This window comes from Podarcis vaucheri (genome assembly GCF_965113315.1).
Source record: "Podarcis vaucheri genome assembly, chromosome: W".
NCBI classification, from domain to species: domain Eukaryota; kingdom Metazoa; phylum Chordata; class Lepidosauria; order Squamata; family Lacertidae; genus Podarcis; species Podarcis vaucheri.
Window position 1 is genome coordinate 13,378,765 of NC_138757.1, and position 24,621 is coordinate 13,403,385.

The 24,621-nt window shown below is 46.3% G+C and overlaps 2 long non-coding RNA genes across 3 annotated transcripts in view; one reads left to right on the top strand and one right to left on the bottom strand.

The window, feature by feature from the left end:
• Positions 1-14,714: 14,714 nt before the first annotated feature.
• LOC309523330 overlaps positions 14,715-24,621 on the bottom strand; it is a 36,121-nt gene continuing 26,214 nt past the window's right edge. The window contains exons 2-3 of one of the 2 annotated variants that reach the window (XR_014215299.1): positions 15,165-15,300; positions 14,715-15,128 (exon numbers count right to left, since the gene is read on the bottom strand). This is a non-coding gene — a long non-coding RNA (uncharacterized lncRNA). Of the gene's footprint in view, positions 15,301-24,621 lie in introns of both variants that reach the window. The other variant, XR_014215300.1, reaches the window with a different exon arrangement.
• LOC309523348 overlaps positions 15,311-24,621 on the top strand; it is a 35,979-nt gene continuing 26,668 nt past the window's right edge. Inside the window, exon 1 of the long non-coding RNA XR_014215318.1 lies at positions 15,311-15,526. This is a non-coding gene — a long non-coding RNA (uncharacterized lncRNA). The remainder of the gene's footprint in view (positions 15,527-24,621) is intronic.

The window sequence follows — 24,621 nt, forward strand, 5'->3', positions numbered from 1 at the left end:
CCACTGCTGGCGAGGTTACCTGGTTAAACCCTTTCTGACTGAACAGCCTCCAGCATCGTGACTGTCTCAGTCGCTGGCAGAATCCGTCAGTGGGCGTTTCTTGAACCTTTTCCAGCATAAAAGTTGTTTGACGCCAAGTCTCCTCCTACTCTCCCTGCGCGGAAGTCTTCTGCGCAGGGAGGGTGTGGGCAACGGAGTACCCATACTCTCTCCGCTGGTCTTCGGCGAGGAGTCTTGGAGCCTCCTCTCCGATTCCCCCATCTGCCCCCCTTCTCCACTGGTGTTACGATGATTTCCTTCCCCAGCAGATGGGCTGCCTCTCTCCCTACTGGGACCCTCTCCGGCATCCCTCTGGAGCCTTCCCTCCGCCTGTAGCTCCGATGGCAGTTCCCTGACATCCACCTCCCCCCCAGGACCCCCTCCACCCCCAGCCCGACCTTTTGATCCAACCTCGTCCCTTTCCTCGGCCGACGATGCGGGGAAGCCCCTGAAGGAGCTGTCGTTATCCTCTGAGGATTCAAAACCCGCTTCCCACCCGCTCCGATATCTTCCCGCGGGGTGGGCCTCCCAGTCTGATTCTTCTCTCTCTGACACTTCCCCTCCCTCCTCTTTGGAGGCAGGAAAACCCACAAAGTCCTCTTCGTCGTCTGTGGTTCCAAATTTTTCCTCCCAGAATCTCGCTAGTGGTTTCGGTTTATCTGGGAACAGGCTGTGGAATTCTTCCACTAGATACCTGTCATTGATCGCCTCAGCGGGGACCCACGTGTTTTCTGACTCGGGTTCTCCCTCCCAAGCCACCAAGTACTCCACCTGGCGTCCTCGCCACCTTGAATCGAGTATTTCCGTGGCTTGGTTGTGGTGTTCCCTCTCCTCTACCCGCGGGTGGGTGGTGACTCCTCCCTCCCGCCCCGGAAATTCCTGCCCCTCCCTGTACGGTGAGAGTAGGGACCTATGGAACACCGGGTGTATCTTCATGCTGTCAGGCAACTTGAGCTTGAATGCCACAGGGTTCACCTGCTGTGTTACCTCAAAAGGTCCCAGCCGCCTTGGCTGCAACTTCTTGCACCCTCCCTTTAGGGGTAACCCTTGGGACGACAACCACACTCGGTCTCCCACCCGTATGGCCTCCCCCTCCCAACGGTGCTTGTAAACTTCCTTGGCCCGCTCCAAGTTCATCTTGAGTTGCTCGTGCAAGGCCTCCATTTCTTCCACCAACTGCTCAGCCGCAGGTACACTCCATCCTTCCTCCCCCCTCCCCGGGAAGGCCCTGGGGTGACACCCATAATTGGCCATGAACGGGCTCATCCCCGTGGACACATGTTCAGCGTTATTGTACGCAAATTCAGCCAGTGCTAGTTTCTCTACCCAATCGTTCTGTCTCTCGCTGACGTAGCAGCATAGGTATTGCTGGAGTATACTGTTCGCTCTTTCTGCTTGCCCGTTGGTTTCTGGGTGTCGCGCCGTGGAGAAGCCCACCTCTACCTGCAGCAAGCTCATGAGTTTCCTCCAGAACCGGGAAGTAAATTGTAAACGCCGCATAGATCGCCAGCAGTTCGCGGTCATACACCGTATAGTTTTGCTCCGACTTGCTCAGCTTCCTCGAGAAAAAGGCACACGGCTTCCAGTCCTGCTTGCCCCCCCCCCCCGGCTGCAAAAGTACCGCCCCAATGGCTCGGTCGGATGCGTCGGTCTCTACCCTCATGGGCTTCTCCAGATTAACGTGCAGGAGCTGCTCTTCCGAAGCGAACGCCTTCTTCAGTCTTTCAAAGGATTGCTGGGCACTTTCTGTCCAGGCGAACTTCCTTTTGCTACTGAGACAATCTGTGATGGGCGCCGTCAAGTGGGCGAAGTTCTTGATGAATTTCCTGTAGAAGTTGCTGAACCCTAGGAACCTCTGCACATCCTTCTGGGTTTTGGGGGCCTTCCATTCCAGCACCGCCTGCACCTTGCTTGGGCCCATAGCTAGTCCCTTGTCTGACAGCTTGTACCCCAGAAACTCGACCTCTCTGGTGTGAAATTGGCATTTTTCCAGCTTGACCCACAACTGGTGCTTCTGCAGCCTCTTTAGTACTTCCCTGACGTCTCTGACATGTTGCTTCTCATTGTCTGAATAGATTAAGATGTCGTCCAAGAAGGCTACGCAGTTCTTGTACAGCAGGGGCCCCAACACGTGGTGCATGAATGCTTGAAATCAGGCGGAGCCCGATTGTAATCCAAATGGCATGACTAAGTACTCAAAAGCCCCCAGGGGGGTGAACATGGTGGTTTTTCATTCGTCCCCCTCCCTTACCCTGATCAAATTGTACGCTCCCCTGAGGTCCAGCTTGGTAAAAATTTTCCCCTGCCTCACCCGTGTTAAAATGTCGTCAATCCTGGGCATTGGGAAGGTCACGGGTTCTGATACCAGGTTTAATGCCCTATAATCTACGACTAATCTGGGCTGATTAGTCCCTTTTTTGTCCACAAAGAACACCGGACTGCCCCCCACCGCCTTTGATTCCCTTATGAACCCCCTCTTCAGGTTCTTGTCAATAAACTGCCGTAACTCCTGCATCTCCCAATCCGACATGGCATACAGCTTACCCACAGGCAGCTGAGCCCCTGGGATTAAGTTGATTTGGCAGTCAAAGGGCCTATGGGGGGTAGTCTGTCCGCCTCCTTCTCGCTGAAGACTTCCTTTAGGTCAGCGTATGGTGGTGGCACCTCTCCCTTTGTTTCCACCACCAGCCTAGCCACCCTGGCCACTGTCATTCTTGGGGTCCCCCCCCAGACAGTGTTCCAAACAGTAAGCTGACCCAAAGGTGACTGACCGCTGATGCCATGACACTACTGGATCATGCAGTGCCAGCCAGCTCATTCCCAATATTATTGGGGGTCCTGCCAGTGTGGCCACGTGAAAGGCAATGGTCTCCGTGTGCCTGGAAACCCTCATTCGCATTGGCGGGGTCTGGTGTGTCACTTCCCCTCCCAGAAGTTCCCTGCCATTGATGGTGGTCACTTGCAAGGGAAAATCCAGGGGCAGCAGGTGTAGTTGGTGCTCCAGAGCGAAGTCCCTGCTGAAGAAATTGCAGGAGCTGCCCGAATCCAGCAGCCCCTCAACCTTGACTGGGTGCCCATTCGGGAGCTCTAGCACCACTTCTATGGCTATAGCTGCCCGGGGGGGGGGGGAGTCAGGCTGGGGCACTTCTATTGGTTGCTGGCCTGGCTGCTGGCCCCGCTTGTTGGCAGCCAGGCGTTGTCGTTTCCCTGCGCCTGCCCTTCCTCCCCCTTCTCCTCACAGCCAGCAGCCCCCACCATCCCTTGCCAGGCCTTTCTTTGAGGGCAGACCCTGGCAAAATGTCCTGGCCGTTGGCAGAGAAAACACTTCTTGGTGGTTTTCCAATCCTTTCCCTCCCTCCTGCGACCTTCACTGGAGTTTGAAACCTCTCTCGCACGCGTGCCATCTATTTCCATTGGCTCAGCCGCCTGGGAAAGCTGTCTTGGTATTTCAGGAATGCGGTAGTCATGGCAACGTTCCCCTCTCACTTCGCGTTTCTCCTGAGCCCGCGCTTCCTGCCGCACTCCAATCGCAAGCACAGCCTTGGTCAGCTGATCCATTGACTGTGGGTGGGGCGCGCGGGACAGCTCGTCCTTCACCGTTGGGGACAACCCCTCCTCAAACAACATTTGAATAGGTTCAGAGTCCAGATCCCACCCGAGACGGTGAATCAACATTGCAAAGCGCGACCAGTAGTCTCTAACTGACTGGCTCCCCTGCTTGCACCCCATCAGTTCTCACCAAGTCACACTTTGCTGGACTTCACTGGAATACATCGCATCCGTCGCCTGAAAGAATTTCTTAAGGTCCTTCAAGGCATGATTTTGCGTCGCCATAAGGGGCCTGATCCATTCCCTTTCCCCATCCTCCAGATGCCCCACAATGTAGGCTACCCTTTGCTCATCGTTAACAAAGTCATCATGCTGCAGTTCCAAAGCGTACTTTATTTCCGTTCGGAACGCATTGTAGTCCTGGGGTTTCCCCCCAAACTTGTGTACCAGCCTCGGTACCTTCCTTGCGATGGGAGTGGGTCTGACCTGAGCATCCTGAGCTCGTCTTTCGTCCAGCCGCGCCGTCAGGAGAGCTACATGCTGTTCCAAGTCTCGGTTTCTCTCTACCAGAACTTGCACTGCAGCCGCTTGCTCCGTCTCTCCGGCTCCTCTGGTCTGGCTCATGGTGCTGCCTCTCTGGAGCTGCGCACAAGCAATGTCAGTGACTGACGGATTGCTGTAATGGATTTAGGGGTTGCTCGTGCGTAAGTTGCCGCCACTGCTGGCGAGGTTACCTGGTTAAACCCTTTCTGACTGAACAGCCTCCAGCATCGTGACTGTCTCAGTCGCTGGCAGAATCCGTCAGTGGGCGTTTCTTGAACCTTTTCCAGCATAAAAGTTGTTTGACGCCAAGTCTCCTCCTACTCTCCCTGCGCGGAAGTCTTCTGCGCAGGGAGGGTGTGGGCAACGGAGTACCCGTACTCTCTCCGCTGGTCTCCGGCGAGGAGTCTTGGAGCCTCCTCTCCGATTCCCCCATCTGCCCCCCTTCTCCACTGGTGTTACGCTGATTTCCTTCCCCAGCAGATGGGCTGCCTCTCTCCCTACTGGGACCCTCTCCGGCATCCCTCTGGAGCCTTCCCTCCGCCTCTAGCTCCGATGGCAGTTCCCTGACACACGTCAAAGTGCAAGTAGATAAATAGGTACCGCTTCGGCAGGAAGGGAAACGGCGTTTCCATGCTCTGCTCTGGTTTGCCAGAAGCGGCTTAGTCATGCTGGCCACATGACCCGGAAGCCAATAAAGCGAGATGAGAGCCGCAACCCCAGAGTCGGTCACGACTGGACCTAATGGTCAGGGGTCCCTTTACCTTTACCTTTATTGATAGACAAAAGGGAAAGAGGAGGATCTGGACTACCGGATCTGGAATTATACCATGATACAGCTGGACTAGTATGGTTTAAAAAATGGATTACATTAAAAGACACAGACATGCTGGATCCTAAGGGGCATGGCAACCAGTTTGGTTGGCATGCCTATCTAATATGCAAAAAGGTGAAGGTCCACAAAGAATTTTTTTAATATAATATTTTATTAGGTTTTGACAATAAAAGAGTATTTTTTAAAAAATAGGAAAGACAAAAAAGATACAAAATTATAAAATACAAAATACAAAAATACAGACATTAAACACAAAAAAGAAAAGAAAAAAGCACATATAAAAAGACAAAAATTCCCTCTTTCTTAATTTCTCCTCTTTGGTTAATTTATTTTCCTGACTCCCTCACGTCTCCCATTTTTGTATCCCTTTTAAAAGTTAGTTCAGCAAATTCATGTCCTGTTAGTCTATTTATTTATTAATCCAAACTTGCATTTTACCTTGTTGCTAAAACCCCTGCATTTCATTTCAATGTCCTCAACATTCAAAAATTTTACAATATTTCTGCAAATACATTTTAAATTTCCTCCAGTCTTCTTCCACCAACTCTTCTCCCTGATCTCGGATTCTGCCAGTCATTTCCGCCATCTCCATATAGTCCATTAGTTGCATCTGCCATTCTTCCAGGGTGGGTAGGTCTTGTGTCTTCCAGTGCTTTGCGATGAGAATTCTTGCTGTTGCTGTAGCATACATGAAAAAAGTTCTATCCTTCTTTAACACTGATTGGCCAACTATGCCCAGGAGGAAGGCCTCTGGTTTCTTCGGGAAAGTATATTTAAATACCTTTTTCAATTCATTATATATCATTTCCCAGAAAGCCTTGATCCTTGGGCACGTCCACCAAAGGTGAAAAAAAGTACCTTCAACTTCTTTGCATTTCCAACATTTATTATCGGGCAAGTGGTATATTTTTGCAAGCTTGACTGGGGTCATGTACCACCTGTACATCATTTTCATAATATTCTCTCTTAGGGCATTACATGCCGTGAATTTAATCCCGGTGGTCCACAACTTCTCCCAGTCAGCAAACATAATATTATGTCCTATATCTTGTGCCCATTTTATCATTGCAGATTTTATCGTTTCTTCCTCAGTGTTCCATTTCAACAGCAGATTATACATTCTTGAAAGTATCTTAGCATTGGGTTCTAACAGTTCTGTTTCTAACTTTGATTTTTCCACCTGAAAACCAATTTTTTTATCCAAATTGTAAACCTCTCTTATTTGAAAATAGTGTAACCAGTCTCACACCTTCTCTTTAAGTTTGTCATAACTCTGCAATTTCAATTTGTCACGGTCCACAAAGGATTTTTAAGCCACGTAATAAGGAGATCACTCTATAAGATATGGAGTAAATATAGAGGAATTTTGGAACCAAAGATACCTCTGTGGACATCCCCAGCGAAAGCAACAGCAGTTAAAAGGAAAAACATGAAGGGAGAGTGACCCATCAATCGGATATTATTAGAACCAGACAAAGATAAACCAACTTTAAAAAATATAGCATGAAATTAGACACCACTTGTCTGACTGGATAAAATATTTCCAACTAATTCAAAAATTGTGTACAGAAAGGAAAGAAGGTCTTGCCAAAGAAACTTCCATCTTTGAAAGAGATTTAATATATAATAAGGGAAAGTATATATCAAGCATGTATGTAGTGGTTGGGAGTTACTCGTGCGTAATCCTGCCCCGTTTGGGCATTAGATTGCCTGGTTAAACCCTTCGGACTGCACAGCCCATCTCAGCGTGGCTGCCCTTAGTCACTCGTAGAATCTGTCTGTGGGCGTTTCTTAAAGCGCTGCCAACATAAGAGCTGTTTGACGCCCAAGCATCTCCGCCTCTCACTGCGCGGGAGTCTCCTGCGCAGGGTGGGCGTGGGTAGCGGGGTGCCTGGGCTCTCCTCACTAACTTCCAGCGAAGAGTCCTGGAGCCCCTGCACCTCCTGGTCCCGTTGCTCTCCTGGATCCCTGGTGTTACACTCATTCTCTTCCCCTCCTTCCCAGCTGAGTCTCCCCCCTAGCGCTGGGACCTTCTCCTGCAGAATCAGAGACCCTCTCCTTCTCCCATGCCTCTGATGTCAGTTCCCTGACAATGTATGAATATCTTTTAGAGTGGGAAGTGAAAGAGGAGCAGGTCAGGTCTGGTCAGACCACACCTGGAGTACTGTGTCCAGTTCTGGGCACCACAATTCAAGAAGGACACTGACAAACTGGAACGTGTCCAGAGGAGGGCAACCAAAATGGTCAAAGGCCTGGAAACGATGCCTTATGAGGAACGGCTAAGGGAGCTGGGCATGTTTAGCCTGGAGAAGAGGAGGTTAAGGGGTGATATGATAGCCATGTTCAAATATATAAAAGGATGTCACATGGAGGAGGGAGAAAGGTTGTTTTCTGCTGCTCCAGAGAAGCGGACACGGAGCAATGGATCCAAACTACAAGAAAGAAGATTCCACCTAAACATTCGGAAGAACTTCCTGACAGTAAGAGCTGTTCGACAGTGGAATTTGCTGCCAAGGAGTGTGGTGGAGTCTCCTACTTTGGAGGTCTTTAAGCAGAGGCTTGACAACCATATGTCAGGAGTGCTCTGATGGTGTTTCCTGCTTGGCAGGGGGTTGGACTCGATGGCCCTTGTGGTCTCTTCCAACTCTATGATTCTATGATTCTATGATTCTATGATTAAAACATCCATGATAAGGTGGGCGCAAGACTTTGTATATAACATCTATATGGAGCAGTGGGAAAGACTGTGGCGCCAAGATATCAAATTTACATCATGCTATAACTTGAGGGATAATACCATGAAGATGCTCTACAGATGGCATCATACCCTGGCAAAACTGGCTAAAATGTACAAGGGAAGTTCACCAATATGTTGGCGATGCAAAAAGGAAATAAGGTCCTACTACCATATGTGGTGGACCTGCATGGTTATAAGCGAGTTTTGGAATAACATATTTGACGAATTTAACAAATTATTTAAATTTACCATCAAAAAAAGGCTGGAGATTTTCCATCTAGGAATATTGCCAATAGAAATTAAGCAAAACACAAGACCACTGTTTATGTAAGCAGCCATGGCTGCAAGAATACTTATAGCCAGAAGTTGGAAATGCGAAACAACACCAACAATAATAGACTGGCAAACACTCATGATAGAGTATTTCCAATTAGCAAAGCTGACTGGAAAAGTCAGGGGAGCCATGAATCAAAAAGTATACAGAGAATGGAAATTATTTAAGGAATATATAAGAATATATTGTAAAAATGATATCATCCTAGCAGAATTGAATGATTTTGTTGTTGTTTAGTCGTTTAGTCGTGTCCGACTCTTCGTGACCCCATGGACCAGAGCGCGCCAGGCACTCCTGTCTTCCACTGCCTCCCACAGTTTGGTCAGACTCATGTTTGTAGCTTTGAGAACGCTGTCCAACCATCTCGTCCTCTGTCGTCCCCTTCTCCTTGTGCCCTCCATCTTTCCCAGCATCAGGGTCTTTTCCAGGGAGTCTTCTCTTCTCACGAGGTGGCCAAAGTACTGGAGCCTCAGCTTCACGATCTGTCCTTCCAGTGAGCACTCAGGGCTGATTTCCTACAGAATGGAGAGGTTTGATCTTCTTGCAGTCCATGGGACTCTCAAGAGTCTCCTCCAGCACCATAATTCAAAAGCATCAATTCTTCGGCAATCAGCCTTCTTTATGGTCCAGCTCTCACTTCCATACATCACTACTGGGAAAACCATGGCTTTAACTATACGGACCTTTGTTGGTAAGGTGATGTCTCTGCTTTTTAAGATGCTGTCTAGGTTTGCCATCGCCTTTCTCCCAAGGAGCAGGCGTCTTTTAATTTCGTGACTGCTGTCACCATCTGCCGTGATCACGGAGCCCAAGAAAGTAAAATCTCTCACTGCCTCCATTTCTTCCCCTTCGATTTGCCAGGAGGTGATGGGACCAGTGGCCATGATCTTCGTTTTTTTGATGTTGAGCTTCAGACCATATTTTGCCCTCTACTCTTCCACCCTCATTAAAAGGTTCTTTAATTCCTCCTCACTTTCTGCCATCAAGGTTGTGTCATCTGCATATCTGAGGTTGTTGATATTTTTTCCGGCAATCTTAATTCCGGCTAGGGATTCATCCAGCCCAGACTTTCGCATGATGAATTCTGCATATAAGTTAAATAAGCAGGGAGACAATATACAGCCTTGCCGTACTCCTTTCCCAATTTTGAACCAATCAGTTGTTCCATATCCAGTTCTAACTGTAGCTTCTTGTCCCACATAGAGATTTCTCAGGAGACAGATGAGGTGATCAGGCACTCCCATTTCTTTAAGAACTTGCCATAGTTTGCTGTGGTCAACACAGTCAAAGACTTTTGCATAGTCAATGAAGCAGAAGTAGATGTTTTTCTGGAACTCTCTAGCTTTCTCCATAATCCAGCGCATGTTTGCAATTTGGTCTCTGGTTCCTCTGCCCCTTCGAAATCCAGCTTGCACTTCTGGGAGTTCTCGGTCCAGATACTGCTTAAGCCTGCCTTGTAGAATTTTAAGCATAACCTTGCTAGTGTGTGAAATGAGTGCAATTGTGCGGTAGTTGGAGCATTCTTTGGCACTGCCCTTCTTTGGGATTGGGATGTAAACTGATCTTCTCCAATCCTCTGGCCACTGCTGAGTTTTCCAAATTTGCTGGCATATAGAGTGTAGCACCTCAACAGCATCATCTTTTAAATTTTTAAATAGTTCAGCTGGAATATCATCACTTCCACTAGCCTTGTTATTAGCACTGCTTTCTAAGGCCCATTTGACTTCACTCTCCAGGATGTCTGGCTCAAGGTCTGCAACCACACTACCTGGGGTATACGAGACATCCATTTTTTTCTGGTATAGTTCCTCTGTGTATTCTTGCCACCTCTTCTTGATTTCTTCTGCTTCTGTTAGGTCCTTTCCACTTTTGTCTTTTATTATGGAAATCTTTGTACAAAATGTTCCTTTCATATCTCCAATTTTCTTGAACAGATCTCTGGTTTTTCCCATTCTATTGTTTTCCTCTATTTCTTTGCATTGCTCGTTTAAGAATGCCTCCTTGTCTTTCCTTGCTTTTTTTTGGAAATCTGCATTCAATTTCCTGTGTCTTTCACTATCTCCCTCACATTTTGCTTGCCTTCTCTCCCCCGCTATTTGTAAGGCCTTGTTGGACAGCCACTTTGCTTTCTTGCATTTCCTTTTCATTGGAATGGTTTTAGTTGCTGCCTCCTGTATAATGTTGCGAGCCTCCATCCGTAGTTCTTCAGGCACTCTGTCCACCAACAGTTGACTATGAGGGTCACTCCATTTCTTTTACGGGATTCTTGCCCACAGTAGTAGATGTGATTATATGACTATATTTTAAACCAATAAAGATGTTATTTAAAAAAAACACCCAAAAAACGTGGTTTAGAACAATGGATCTTCATGGGTCCTCAGGGTTTTTACATTGGGCCACCGCAAACTCACGATCAAATCAAACATTATGTCCATGGGATCAACCTGCCACAAGAAAAACTCGTGTCCTCAGGGGTTTTACATTGGTGCACCCCAAACTCACCCTCAAATCACACGTCATGTCCATAGGCACAGCCTGCACCACAAAAACCATGGGTCCACAGCTCTTGGCAACACCGTGGGCCAAAAACCTGGTTTTGAAGCATGAATCCTCATGGATCCTCAGGGTTCTGGCATTGGGCCACCCAAAACTCATGATCAAATCACACATCATGTCCATGGGCACAGCCTGCCCCCCCCCAAATAAGGGATCCACTGCTTCCTAGCAACACCGTGGGCAAAAAAACTGTTTCCAAACCATGGATCCTCAAGATCCTCAGGGTTTATACAATGGGCCAACGCAAACTGACCATCAAATCACAAGAAAGGCATGAGTTTTGCAGGTGAAAATGAATAGAAAGAGTACGAATAAGCTTTGTTTGGGCTTATTTCACTTCATTTCGGGTTTTTTGGGTGTGCATGCATTTTCACTCAAAGAAAGCAAAACACTTGTTTTTTTGTGTCAATATGCATAGTAAAAAGACGAATAAGCTTATTTCAGGCTTATTTCACTGCTTTGCATGTTTTTTGGTTGTGCATACATATTCACACAAAAAAAGCAAAAGGAAGTAAAATAAGCCCAAAGAAAGCTAAACACTTGTTTTTTGTGTCAATATGCATAGAAAGACGACAAATAAGCTTTGTTTGGGCTTCTTTCACTTCGCTTTGCATTTTTTTTGAATGAATATGCATGCACACCCCAAAAACACGAAACGAAGTGAAAGAAGCCCAAACAAAGCTTATTTGTCGTCTTTGTAAGCATATTGACACAAAAAACAAGTGTTTTGTTTTCTTTGGGCTTATTTCACTTCCTTTAGCGTTTTTTTTTTTTTTTGGTGTGAATATGTAGGCACACCCCCAAAACACGGAATGATGTGAAATAAGCCCAAACAAAGCTTAGTCGTCCTCTTTCTATGCATATTGACATAAAAAACAAGTGTTTTGCATTCTTTCTTTGAATATGTATGCACACCCAAAAAACATGCAACGAAGTGAAATAAGCACAAACAAAGCTTATTTGTCGTCTTTCTATGCATATTGACACAAAAAACTAGTGTATTGCATTCTTTCAACGAATATGCATGCACACCCAAAATAACGAAACTAAGTGAAATAAGTCCAAAGAAAGCTTATTTGTCTTCTTTCTAGGCATATTGACACACACACAAAAAGCCTCTCCTCCTTCCAGAGGGGAGGGATTGTGAGCGGGAACCGATTCCCGCGCCACGCAGGGGGCATTCCAGCCCCTGCCCTCCCATTGACGCTGGCACGCCACGCCTCCCAGAAGAGCGCCCAATCAGGTGGCCGCTCGGGGGGCGTGGTTTAGCTGCTCAAATGCAGCCGCGCCAGCTCTTCTCCCCATTCCGCTGCCGTTTTCCTCGCATCAAGACCTAGGAGATTCGTCCTTGCGTCAAGACTTGGGAGACTTTGTTCATCTTTTCATCCAGCCACAGGCCGCGCAGCAGCCTCGTCCCATTGAACCTCGGAGCGGTATCTGGCTACCGAGGAGACAGAGTCCCTTTGCGAACCGGGTGCTCTCGTCCAGCTCCACAAACTGCAAGGTTTGGTGGGGGGGAGCTGTGACTGTTAGCGGTATTCCTCCTGTGCTTTCACTGTGCCTGTGCGGGTGGGTGAGCTCGCTGGCAGTCTCCATAACTTGATCAGTTTCCTTATTTGATCTTTGTCCTGCCTTCGGAAAATCCTGCTCTTTGACTGAGATTTGGGGTGATTGAGCGTTGGGTGTCTGAGAGTTCGCATTAGTGCTTTAGCGGAGTGTGCTAGAGTGTGTTAGCAGCGGCGTTGTGGTGAGCGAGTGCCTGTGCTCATCTTTGCTCATCTTATTAAAGCGGATAGCCGTCCTAAGGGTGCTTGTCCAGCCCCCCGTTGGTGAACAAGCAAAAGCTTCCTGCCTGCCCCATCTCTAGCGGTACACCTGCTCCTTTCCCCATATCATAAACGGGTTTTCTTAGATCGTTAATCAGAGCAAAAACCCTTTCGCCACCCCCCTTTTCTTTCTGTTATCTCAGGGGCTAGAGGTTTCCTTAGCTGGAGATTTGGGCTTCCCAAGCGGCGCCCGACATCTTAACCGAGCACGTGGGCCGCTGCTGCCAGGGTAACGGGGCGGACACCATCTGTGCCTTGTCCTTCCCGCGGTTCTCTCCATAGGTTTTGCAGCTTCCGTAGCTCTCATTTGGTTACCAGGTGAAATAGGCTAGCTCAACTCATAAAGCAGGCCCGAGGGTGGTAGTTTGAGGGGATTAAGCTGTCGGAGTAAAGATTAGCCAGTAATAAGTGCGCAATGTGGAAGGGGGCAGCCGGTAATTTTATAGCTCACCATGTGGTCCCTGTGTCCTCGTCCATACCAGTTTCATTAGATTTCCGATACAACTTTTAAATAGACTCACCTTTAAATTAATTACCTATAATTCATCGGACTAGAGGGAGCTTGCTTCCCCTGCCCCCGTCATTGCTATAAACCCATTGCTGCATCCGCTGTCTTTGCTTACTTTCACAGCCCCATCTTTGCTATAAACGGCTACATTGCTCTTTTGAACGACAGGGCTACTAGATACTTCGTATTGTTCTCTTGAGCGATACTTCGCTTTCACCAATTTGCGGTGCAGCTGGAGAGTTATTGTTCTCTTGAACGACAGGGGAACTGATACTTTTTTTTGCTCCTACTACTTGGGCTGGGCATCCTGTGCTACATTGTTCTCTTAACATCAGCGATAGCAGATACTTGTTTGCCTTAACTACCCAACAATTTGTTTAACTGCAGTTTGAGTGCCTCTCATAGACCGGCTTTGTTTATTAATCACCACGCCATTACGTAGGCGGTGACCAGAGCCTTGGCCCCTTTGTGTTTACTAAGACCCCATTTCAGGGGATTATCTCCCTGAGCAACGTACCGCGCCTTCCTTAAGGGGCCATCGTGCAGCTGCGATTACTTTTTGACTCTTAATCCTAGAAATTTATACTTTTAATTTTATTGGTGTGTCACTTGATTAGGCCCCCTTGTGGTCACCGCGGTTTTGGCAGCCGCTCTCTAGCAAACAGCTAGAGTGTCAGCGTAATCAGATACCACTCCTGGTTGCATATATTTGATTAGTGGTATTTTCAATACTGTGAACAACGTTACAAGTAATAAGTTGATAATTATTATTGGGAGATAGTAGGAATTGATTATTAGATAGTTAAGGTAAAGACTATCCTTGCCCATATAAGAAATTAGTTAATTAATAAATAAAATTTCTAAAAAATACACACACACATATATATAAAATATCAGGATATAATAAAGCTGCAAGCACTGATAATAATCAGCCTTAAATAAATTGATTGTACAATAAATTCACACACTTCTATATTAATAAACGATTAAATAAGCAATTGAAACAATAATAAACAAATATATAAATAAATTTAATAATAATAATAACAAATAAATAATAATAACAAATAAATAAGTAGAAAATAATAATAATAATAATAATAATAATAATAATAATAATAATAATAATAATAATAATTGATACATTGTAGGTAATTATAATATAAAAAGAACAAAGAAAAAAATTATATAATAATAAAATGAGAGATTTGACGTCCTTATACGAACTATAGCGAGCATAGCTTGGGGGGCTCGCTACCTTTAATATATTTTACAGGGTGCCCAAGAGGAAGCGTGCTGCTGCGGACAATGGTAATCCACCTCAGGCGCCCCGTGAGAATAATGGTAACTCAAAATCCGTATCACACTTCTTGAATGCTTTCAGGTCTTTTATTGATGATTATGAGCAGCGTTATTCTACCCAAGCTCCCAGCTTAACGCCCTCCCCTGACATTATTCCCGACACGGCCCCAAACAGCCCGCCTTGCTCCCAACCTGATGACCTCCCGGGCACATTGGTGGCACTATTTAACGATTCTCAGTTCACAGTTGAAGGTGCAAGTGCTAGAGCAGGGACGTCGGCAGTGCAAACTGTTGGAATTCTGCCTAGGTCAGAGGAATGTGCCACAGCGTAGGCACCGGCAGATATTCCTGTCGACCTCCCCGCGTCTCCTCTCTGCTGATAAGCAGGCGAGGTCCCGGCGATTCATCTCAGATGTGTGAGAGGAACACACCGTTCTTCCTCTCTCCCCTTTGGTGTCCCCCAAGGAGGGGAAAGAAGCAGACAGAAAACTATTTACATCTTTTATTTCTGTCTCTCATATCAGTACAGAGAAACATGTCTGCACTCGACAACAGCAAGAAGAACTCCACCCATGTACTTCCAGTACGGGTCATATGACACACACACTGAGCTAACATCCGGTGCTCAGTACAGAATGGACTGCCCCTTTGTTCCCATGGCAACAGTCACAAACATCCTGTCTGGCTTTCCAGCCACAAGCAGCTGACTGAGCTGCTGGAGCCTTTGCTTGCTGCAGCATTGGTGCTTTATGGTAACATACTCCCCCTAAAGTATCAATGCGTGCTGCGAGCAAAGCGTCATCCAGAGAAGAAAACAAACAGTTGTTATACTTATAACATTCCCCTGTTGTTTCAGTTCCACCCTTGGAACTACCCGCCACTGGTTTAACCAATGTACCTCTCTGGTTTTGTGACTTCGCATTACCTTGGTTAACAACTCTCTGTTGTGACTTTATCTCTGACTCAGACACAGCTTCAATCTGTCCTTGGTCGTTTACAACAGCAACATATGCAAGGTTAGCAAACTCCTTTGAATACCTCTTGGATGGTACACCCTTTGTTGCTCTCTCAGACCTTCGTAAGAGCTGCTGCTCTTCTCTGCTTTCTGGTTCAGCCTCTGAACTCTCTGGAGAACCAGTAGTAAGCTTAATCAGTGGTTTATCCTCCTTTTCTGAAGGTCTAGTCATTATTTGAGATTTCCTCTCAATGACCGTGACAACTGAGCTGTCTGAGCTATCGCTGTCATCATCATCAGTACCACTGAACTCAATAAGATCAAACTCATCATCATCATCATTATGTTGAAATTGCAGAGTCTTTTGCACAACGGAATGATGAACAGTACGTGCCACATGCTTAAAGTTGCTTTATTTTCAGTTCAAAGTTGAGAAATTACAAACATGCATCTTGTCTCTGCTGGAGCAGAGAAGCAACCGTCCTTCTCCTCGGAACGAAGAACACCGAGAGAAAACAGTGAAAAACAGGAAACCAGTGTACGTCACATCCAGCTTCCCATTCCCGTGGGAAAACCCAACAGTGCTCTGACTGTGGAATGTAAACATTGTCTTGTGACAAGCACTTCGCTGCACAGTGAAGGAAGCAGAAACCAACATCCTCCCCCTTTCTGTGAACATCACTGGGCAGCGTGTTCGTACAATATCAGTACAAACCCAACTTCTGTACATAGGTACAGTGTTGATCCCTTGATACAATCTTGGACAATACATCAGCAGGAATTTCATTACCTGGCATATAGGACACCGTTACGAGTCCCTTCTGAATATGTTCCCTAGCATGTTGCAACTTCAATTGCAAGTGCTTCGTGCTTTGCTTACAACCTTCCGAATTCAGCAAAGCCAAACATGCTTTGTTGTCCTGGTAAACCTGGATTGGACATTTGACAGGAATTTTCATGTCTTTGCACAATTGTAACAACCATTCACAATCCTTAAGTGAATAAGACAGTGCATTCAGTTCAGCTTCACAAGTACTTAAGCTAATTGTTGTTTGCTTCTTGCATGACCAATCAAATAGACCCTGATTGTACATGTAGCAAACTCCAGACGTACTTTTTCTGTCTGTAGTGTCACTTCCAAAACTTGCATCTGCAAAAATCTCAAGACCACCAGACTTCTGATTGTTAAATCTCAGTCTGTAATGCATAGTGCCTTTCAAATAGCGTGCTATGCGTTTCAGAGCTTTCCAATCCTTAACGGTAGGATTGTTGACTTGTCTGCTTAGCAAATTACAGCTAACAGCAATGTCAGGTCTTGAACATCTGGCAATAAAGTTTAGCTTGCCTAGCACACTTCTGTACAGTGTAGTGTCAGAAAATGCTTCTTCAGTGTCTTCTACCTGATAACCTGTTGTCATCGGTGTGTCTACAGGGTTAGCATCCATCAGGTTCAGTTTGCTTAACACATCAGCAATTTTCCTTGACTGGTGTACTAGAATGTTACCACTTTGATCTTTCTCTATTTCCAGAGATAGGTAGTTGTTTACCTCACGAAGATCTTTCATGTCAAAGTGCTCTTTCAGCTGAGCTAGGGCGTTATTGTACATTGTGACATCTTTCCAAAAGAATAAAATATCATCAACATAAAACAAACAATACAGCTTCTTTTGCCCTTCCTCTTTGACAAATACACATGGATCAGCTTTCCCTCGCTGAAAACCTAGAGAAAACAATGCTTCAGTGAGTTTTGTGTGCCAGCACCGTGCACTTTGTTTGAGACCATAAAGGGACTTCTTCAGAGCACAAACAAATCCCTGTTTTACCTGTACGCCATCAGGTGGAAGCATATAAAGTGATTCACCCAGAGATCCGTACAAAAACGCTGTATTCACATCGTGGTGACTAATGTGTAGATTCTCCTCTGCAGCTAGCTTGAGCATAAGCCTAATGCTCTCATATCTCACAGTGGGTGAGTAGGTCTCGTGATAGTCTTCACCTGGTACCTGTGCAAAACCTCTGGCTACCAATCTGGCTTTGTGTCTGACTATCTTGCCATTTTGATCAGTCTTCGCTTTGAAGACCCATTTGCTTCCAAGCAGTTTCATTCCTGGAACTACTGGAACTAGCTCCCAAGTTTTGTTTCTTTCTAAGGAATCAAGCTCAGCCTTCATGGCGTTTAACCATGGCTCAGCTTCCTTAGAATCCAAATCCTGGATTTCTTGGAAACTTGAAGGTTCAAATACCTTCTTGGAGCTTTTAACAGCTGCTACTGCTGTCTTAGCAAATTCATCAGCAAATCTCTTTGGAGGTCTGCCTTTTGTGGCTCTTTGTGACCTGCGAATCAGCCTTTGGTCTTCAACACTCTCCTCTTCCTTCTTAGGAGAAAAGTGACCTATTGTGAACAATGGTTCTTCCAATTCCTGATCAGAGCTTTCAGAGGGTCGCATAGAGGCTTTCGCACTCTTGAAATCCTCTGAAGTATCCGATTCAGTTTCAGACTCAGAATCAGAACCTTCATCAGTGGGTGTGGGTTGTCGTTGCTGCTTATCCTCAGTCTCATCACTGTCATCAGGATAACATTGGAAAATTCCCACGTTCTCCCCCCACTTGGCATTGTACTCAACACTTCTTGTGAGCCTAATTGTTTTAGAGTCAGTCATCATTATTCTGTAAGAACCTTTCTGATAACCTAGAAAGATACCATGCAAACCACGTTTGCCTAATTTGGAGCTTTGTGGTGAGTGAATCCACATGTCAGAACCAAAAATTTTCATGTGTTTGATGTATGGTTTCTTACCAAACATCTTTTCATAGGGGGTACAACCAATTGCTGAAGATAACCTGCGATTGTAACTGTAAACAAAACACGAGAGAGATTCGGCCCAATAACTCTCTGGAAGATTTGCATCATGCAGCAAGGTTTTTAACCCTTGAAGCAATGTTTGATTTGCCCTTTCGCAAAGTCCATTCTGCCATGGCGAGCGAGGACTGGACAAATCGTGTTGAATTCCTTTCTCAGTCAGAAAAGCTTCAAACTGCTGAGAAGTGAATTCTCCCCCGCGATCTGTGAAAAGAATTTTTATCTTCTTACCGTGCACATTTTCCAACCAAGCACAGAATTCCTTGAACCTTGGAAAAGCCTCTGATTTCTGCTTGAGATTGTACACATAAATATACCTAGAAAATGCATCAATGAGAACCATGAAGAACCTATTTCCACCCAAAGAGGGCGATAGTGGACCAACTAAATCAGCATGAACAATCTGGTATGGTTCTGTAGCTTGCCTACTAGACACCTTACCTTTCGCAGCCAATTTCACCTTGTTTGCTGCGCATGCCTTGCACTTCATGTGGTACCTGCAGGGTTTAATAGTCATACCTTCAACCAAGGTAGGCATCTTAGATACTGCCTCAAAATGCAAATGACCAAATTTCCTGTGAAAATCATGAATACATCCTGCATGCAAACTTTTGTTAGAACCTGCAATGCAACAAGTATCATTCTGCACAACATCATCATAATACAAAACAAACAAACGATCAACACATTCAGCATGCAATACATAATCGTCTTTCTTTGTGATGGTGCATTTCTTGTTCTTGAAGGAAACGTCAATGTTGCGTTCATTCAGCTGCATCACACTTAGAAGATTGTGTGTGGCATCTGGAACATAAAGTACATCCTGTATCGATAAGTCCAAACTGTGAAGAACAACAGTTCCGTAGCCTTGACTGGGGATCGTGTGGTCATCCGCCTGGTGAATCGCACCTTCCTGCGGTGTAAAAGACACGAACAGTCTCTTATCGTTGCACATGTGGTGGGTAGCTGCTGAATCAACAACGAAGAAAGATCTAGACGTCTTCTGGACCTTTGCGATGTTTGGAGTAAAGCGTGAGACCATTGCCTTGTGCTGCGTTGTCCTGGAGACCGGACCTTTGCCTTTGCTTTGGCCTTTTCCACGCGCTGAGACTCCGCTGCGCTGCTCTGTCTTGGCTCTGGGATATCTGCATTCCCTCTTCATATGGCCTAGACGTCCACACGAGTAGCATTTCACTGCCTTCAAAGCTTTGGCGCCCTCTGGTGGTTCCACTGCACTCTGGGATGACGTCTGTGAAGACTCCCCCTTACCCATGCAGCTAGCACCCCGGCGATCTGCTTCATTCTGGATCACGGCAGTAACATAGGCTACTGTGAGCTGAGCAGTTGGTTGAACAGCAATCTGAGTGGCAACGGACTCCCAACTTGGACCCAAAGAATGTAGTATCATGAAGGAATACACAGCCTCTGGAAAGTTGAGTCCTCTCTGTTGCAGCTCATGTCTCAGATTCTGCATCTCCATCAGATGTTTACGCACATCTCCACCTTCAGCAAGAGCCATACCATGCAGCTTGGCATAGTAGTACATTGAGGAACCTGCTTCTGTCCTCAAGTGCGCTTCTCTTAATGTTTCCCAAATTTCTCTGGCTCTGGTCTTGCCACGCAACAGACAGAGCTCTTCTGGGGATACTATCAACGTAAGTGTTCCCCGTGCTTTGGAATCCTTAGCAGTCCATTCAGCTGTAATTGGAGCTGGGGGGTTGTCTGTAATAACATTAAACAGACCTTCTTTCCGCAGAATTGCCTCTGCATAAAGTACCCACTCCGTGTAATTTTTCTTATTGAGCTTAGGAATCCCAAAAGCATCAACCAGCTTTGCATCAGCCATCATTGCTGCTTTAATCAAGCTGCGTCACAGTACTGCAGCTTCTTCCAAAAGCACTTTTAAAAAGTACTTTCGCTTTCTCAGCCATTGCCTGTATCGCGGCAAAACGGCTTTAAAAGTTCAAAGTCCAGCCATAAAGCCATAAATTAGAAACTGGCAGGCTGCTCCGGAGCATGAGCACATACCTTCATCAATCAAACTCTGCCGGCATTCCGACTCGACTGCTGGAGTCTCCATTCCTCAGTTTGATTTACGTCTTTCTGGGCCCATAACCAAAATGTTGAAATTGCAGAGTCTTTTGCACAACGGAATGATGAACAGTACGTGCCACATGCTTAAAGTTGCTTTATTTTCAGTTCAAAGTTGAGAAATTACAAACATGCATCTTGTCTCTGCTGGAGCAGAGAAGCAACCGTCCTTCTCCTCGGAACGAAGAACACCGAGAGAAAACAGTGAAAAACAGGAAACCAGTGTACGTCACATCCAGCTTCCCATTCCCGTGGGAAAACCCAACAGTGCTCTGACTGTGGAATGTAAACATTGTCTTGTGACAAGCACTTCGCTGCACAGTGAAGGAAGCAGAAACCAACATATTAGAATCATCTGTGGAAAAAGTGTGAACAATCACTCTTTCCTGTTCAGGAGCACTCTCTAGAAATTTTGTGAGAATCACCTGACCAGATTCAGACAAAATTACTCTGTAGAGACCTTTTTCATAATCTACAAAGATGCCTCTGGCATTCTTTTCCCCACTTGGAGCTTCTGTTCTCACATGAGACCCGAAAACCTTAAAATAGGCAACAGAAGGTTTTCTATTAAACAGCTTCTCAAAAGGAGAACATCCCAACTCTGTTGAGACTTTTCTCAACCACACATGAAGATAGGACGCTAGAGATTCGGCCCAATAATCATGTGGCAAATGTGAACTCAGCAATTGCGCATGCATCCCCTTTTGCAATTCTTTGTTCACCCTAACACAGACACATTTCTTCCATGCTTCTTCGGAAGTAGCAAGTTTGTGTCTTATCCCTTTTCCATCCAGGAACCTCTGGAAATCCTGTAAAAGAAAAACTGGCTTGTCATCTGTGAAAAGACAATCAATGTTAGCATCATGCATACTTTTAACCTTGTCACAAAACTCCTGAAACTTTTCTAAAGTTTCCTGCGGTTTCTTCATCATATAAACCCAAGAATAATTAGTGCAACAATCAACACACACAAGGTAATATTTTGCACCGCCTCTAGATGGTTCTAAAGGACCAATCACATCAGCATACACCCGCTGAAAAGCTCTGTGGACCTTCTTGGATACCTTCCTAGTGTTCACACTGGTCATACCTGCAAGAGAAATTTCGTTAGAATCAGAAGTATTACATTTCATGTAATCACTTTGATCAAAAGTCAACAAATACAGTCTGTCTTTCTCTTTGGCAGTAAGAAACAGTTCTCCATCTTTGTAGATCTTGCATCTTTTAGCATCATAGTACAGTTTTAGTCCCTTCTTTGCAATCTGCGAAGCACTCAGCAGACTAAATTTCAGTTCTGGAACCAGGTAAACATCGCTTATAGTCAAGTTCAGACTCTCAAGATACACAGTTCCAATTCCGGTCGCTTCCAGTTCTTGACCGTTGGCTTGTTTCACAGTGAAGCTTTGCTTCCTCAACGTCGAAAACAGTTCTCTGTGTGGGCAGAGATGCTTCGTGGTGCCGGTATCGATTATGAATGCGTTCCCAACATCTGGCGTGGTTCCTTTCGCCATCATAGCCTTTGCAGGTTTCATCTGGCAGTTGGTACGGCTTTTGCTTGACGCCTCAGGCTTCGTTGAGCTGTTCTTGGCTCCTTTTGACTGTCGCGGCTTCTTACAGTTCCGCTGTAGATGCCCAGTCTGTCCACAATTATAGCATCGGACGGCACTCAATGCTACGGCATGCTCTCCAGTAGCATCAGCAGTGGGAAGATTTGAACTCTGTTCTTGCCTCCCTCTGTCTTTCACTTCCAATGCAGCAAGTCTGTCGTGTTCGTTCAGGACGACGGCACACACTCTTTCCGCGGTTAGCTGCTGAGCAGGTCGCGAACCAAACTGACTGGCAACAACCTTGTAGGTGCGATTAAGGCTGTTTATCATCATGAAGCAAAACACTTCCTCCTGTAGACGGAAATTGCGTTCCACCATCTGTTGACGCAGGAACTTCATCTCTGTCAGGTGCGCTTGAACATCTCCATCAGGCGCTAATCTCAGATTGGTCAACTTCTCAAAATACAGCAACGCTGAAGAACCAGCATCTCTCTGATGCGTTGTACGCAGCGCGTTCCAAACCTCTTGCGCAAATTCCAAATGCTGTATATGCACAAGCTGCTCATCTGAGACACACAGAATTATAGCAGTCCTAGCCTTCACATTCTGTGACTCCCAAGCACGCGTTGGTGCTGCTGGGATGGGATTCTCAATCACCCCAAACAGTCTCTGATTCTGCAGCAGGGCCTTCATCTTTACAGACCAAGATGAATAATTGTCATTGGTCAGGAGGGGTGGAGAAGGCAAGCCTCCCCCCTTCTTGGCATCCATTTTGAGTCCTTGCATCGACTCTAAAACACAAGCCTCTAAAATCCAATAGCTGGCTTGTTTACTCTCTTGACACCTGGCAACTCTGACACTGGCTGCGTTGGAAAGTCCCTTCCAGCAGTTCGTGAGGACCTAGTCATAACAAAACTTTGTTTTCACCTCTCTGAAGCATAGACTGACTGTCCAGCCCTCTCGAGTAACTTTCCATTTCTCCTCTCTGAGGCACAGCCTTCTGAAGGACGTTGCTTAGCAACAGCGCATTCCTTTCCTCGGACAGGAAACCACAAAAATGCCTGGTATGCAGGCCTCTTCTAAGTTGGAGCTGCTTTCCCACACACGCTCTCCGTGAAGCAGAGAATGAATCAATCTGCATTCACACTTTTAAGCCCTTAAAAGTCTCATACCTTGGGTATCGGCTTGGCTGTCAACTTCTTCTGGTCAGCTTCTGGCTGCAGAGAATCAGCCTCTCAAAACAGGCTTCCATGGAGCAGAGGAGGACAATTCACCAGCCTCTCATCCAGATGTCCGATGGATCGAAGAAACAGCAACCATCCTCTGCTACCACTGTTGGAAATCTGCCTAGGTCAGAGGAATGTGCCACAGCGTAGGCACCGGCAGATATTCCTGTCGACCTCCCCGCGTCTCCTCTCTGCTGATAAGCAGGCGAGGTCCCGGCGATTCATCTCAGATGTGTGAGAGGAACACACCGTTCTTCCTCTCTCCCCTTTGGTGTCCCCCAAGGAGGGGAAAGAAGCAGACAGAAAACTATTTACATCTTTTATTTCTGTCTCTCATATCAGTACAGAGAAACATGTCTGCACTCGACAACAGCAAGAAGAACTCCACCCATGTACTTCCAGTACGGGTCATATGACACACACACTGAGCTAACATCCGGTGCTCAGTACAGAATGGACTGCCCCTTTGTTCCCATGGCAACAGTCACAAACATCCTGTCTGGCTTTCCAGCCACAAGCAGCTGACTGAGCTGCTGGAGCCTTTGCTTGCTGCAGCATTGGTGCTTTATGGTAACACAAACTAGGTCACAGGCCTCTAGGGCCCATCCAGTAGCTACTGGTACTGCAGCCAAGAGGTCTACTGGTCACGGTAATAATAATGCGATGTCTAGTTCTTCCAGCTCAGCGCAGAACACGCAGCCTAGAGTACAGGCTCCAGAATCAGGCAGAATAAGCCAGCAGGAAAAAGACGCACCAAGAAGAAACACGTCTGCAAGAAAAACAAGTCAAAAACCGGAGACACTGATGACGAGTCAGGTAATTCCTCTGAGTATGATAGTGACGGATCCCTCGGTTCTTATTGGGGTAAAGGGGAAGAGATTTCAGGTCTTCCCGACTGGGCGTTAGCTAGGAGGGCCAATTCCCACCATAAAAGGTTTGGGGGAACCCAGGAGTGGAAGGATAGGGCCCTGGTTAAAGACACAACCACATCTACATATTCCACGTCAGATGTAATTCTGGGTGATCACCTTTCGCCTAAAATGCGTGCTAAGATTTTAAATGGTGAGTTCGTGGATATGTTTCAGTTAGTACACCCTGCCGAAGAACTGGGGAGGGGGAGAAAGAGGCCTTCATATAGCAAGCGTAGGGCAAATACCCCACGGTACCCAGGACTTTCGAAAACTGGTTAAACGGTTTTCAAGTTTACATGGGGACGATCCTAGCCGCATATGCTAAAAGAGCGGTTCATCTTGTGGCCTACCTTTCCACACATTAGAACAGCCTGTTCTCTCTCTGGAGAGGCTGCAGCCATCAGCTAGGATAAGAAACTCCGTAGAAAGGCCTCCAGGATCCCACATGCACGCTGGGACCAGGTCGAGAATGGCAGGGTTTCTCCAAGGGTTTCCGAATCCCAGCTACCGGCCCGTTAATTCCAAAAGACTCCCCCAATCAGAAGTTGGTCAGAGAAAGGCCCGAGGTAGCGGAGAAGAAAATTGCTAAGGAAGTGGCTGCAGGAAGGGTGGCAGGCCCATTTGTACATCCCCCCCATCCAAAACCTGCACATCTCACCCCTTGGCATCGTACCCAAAAAGGCCCCGGGAGAATTTAGGCTAATCCACAATCTTTCTTACCCCAAAGGTGGCTCGGTCAATGATGCCATTCCACCAGAAATATGTTCAGTAAAGTATGCTACCTTCGACCAGGCAGTAAAACTCA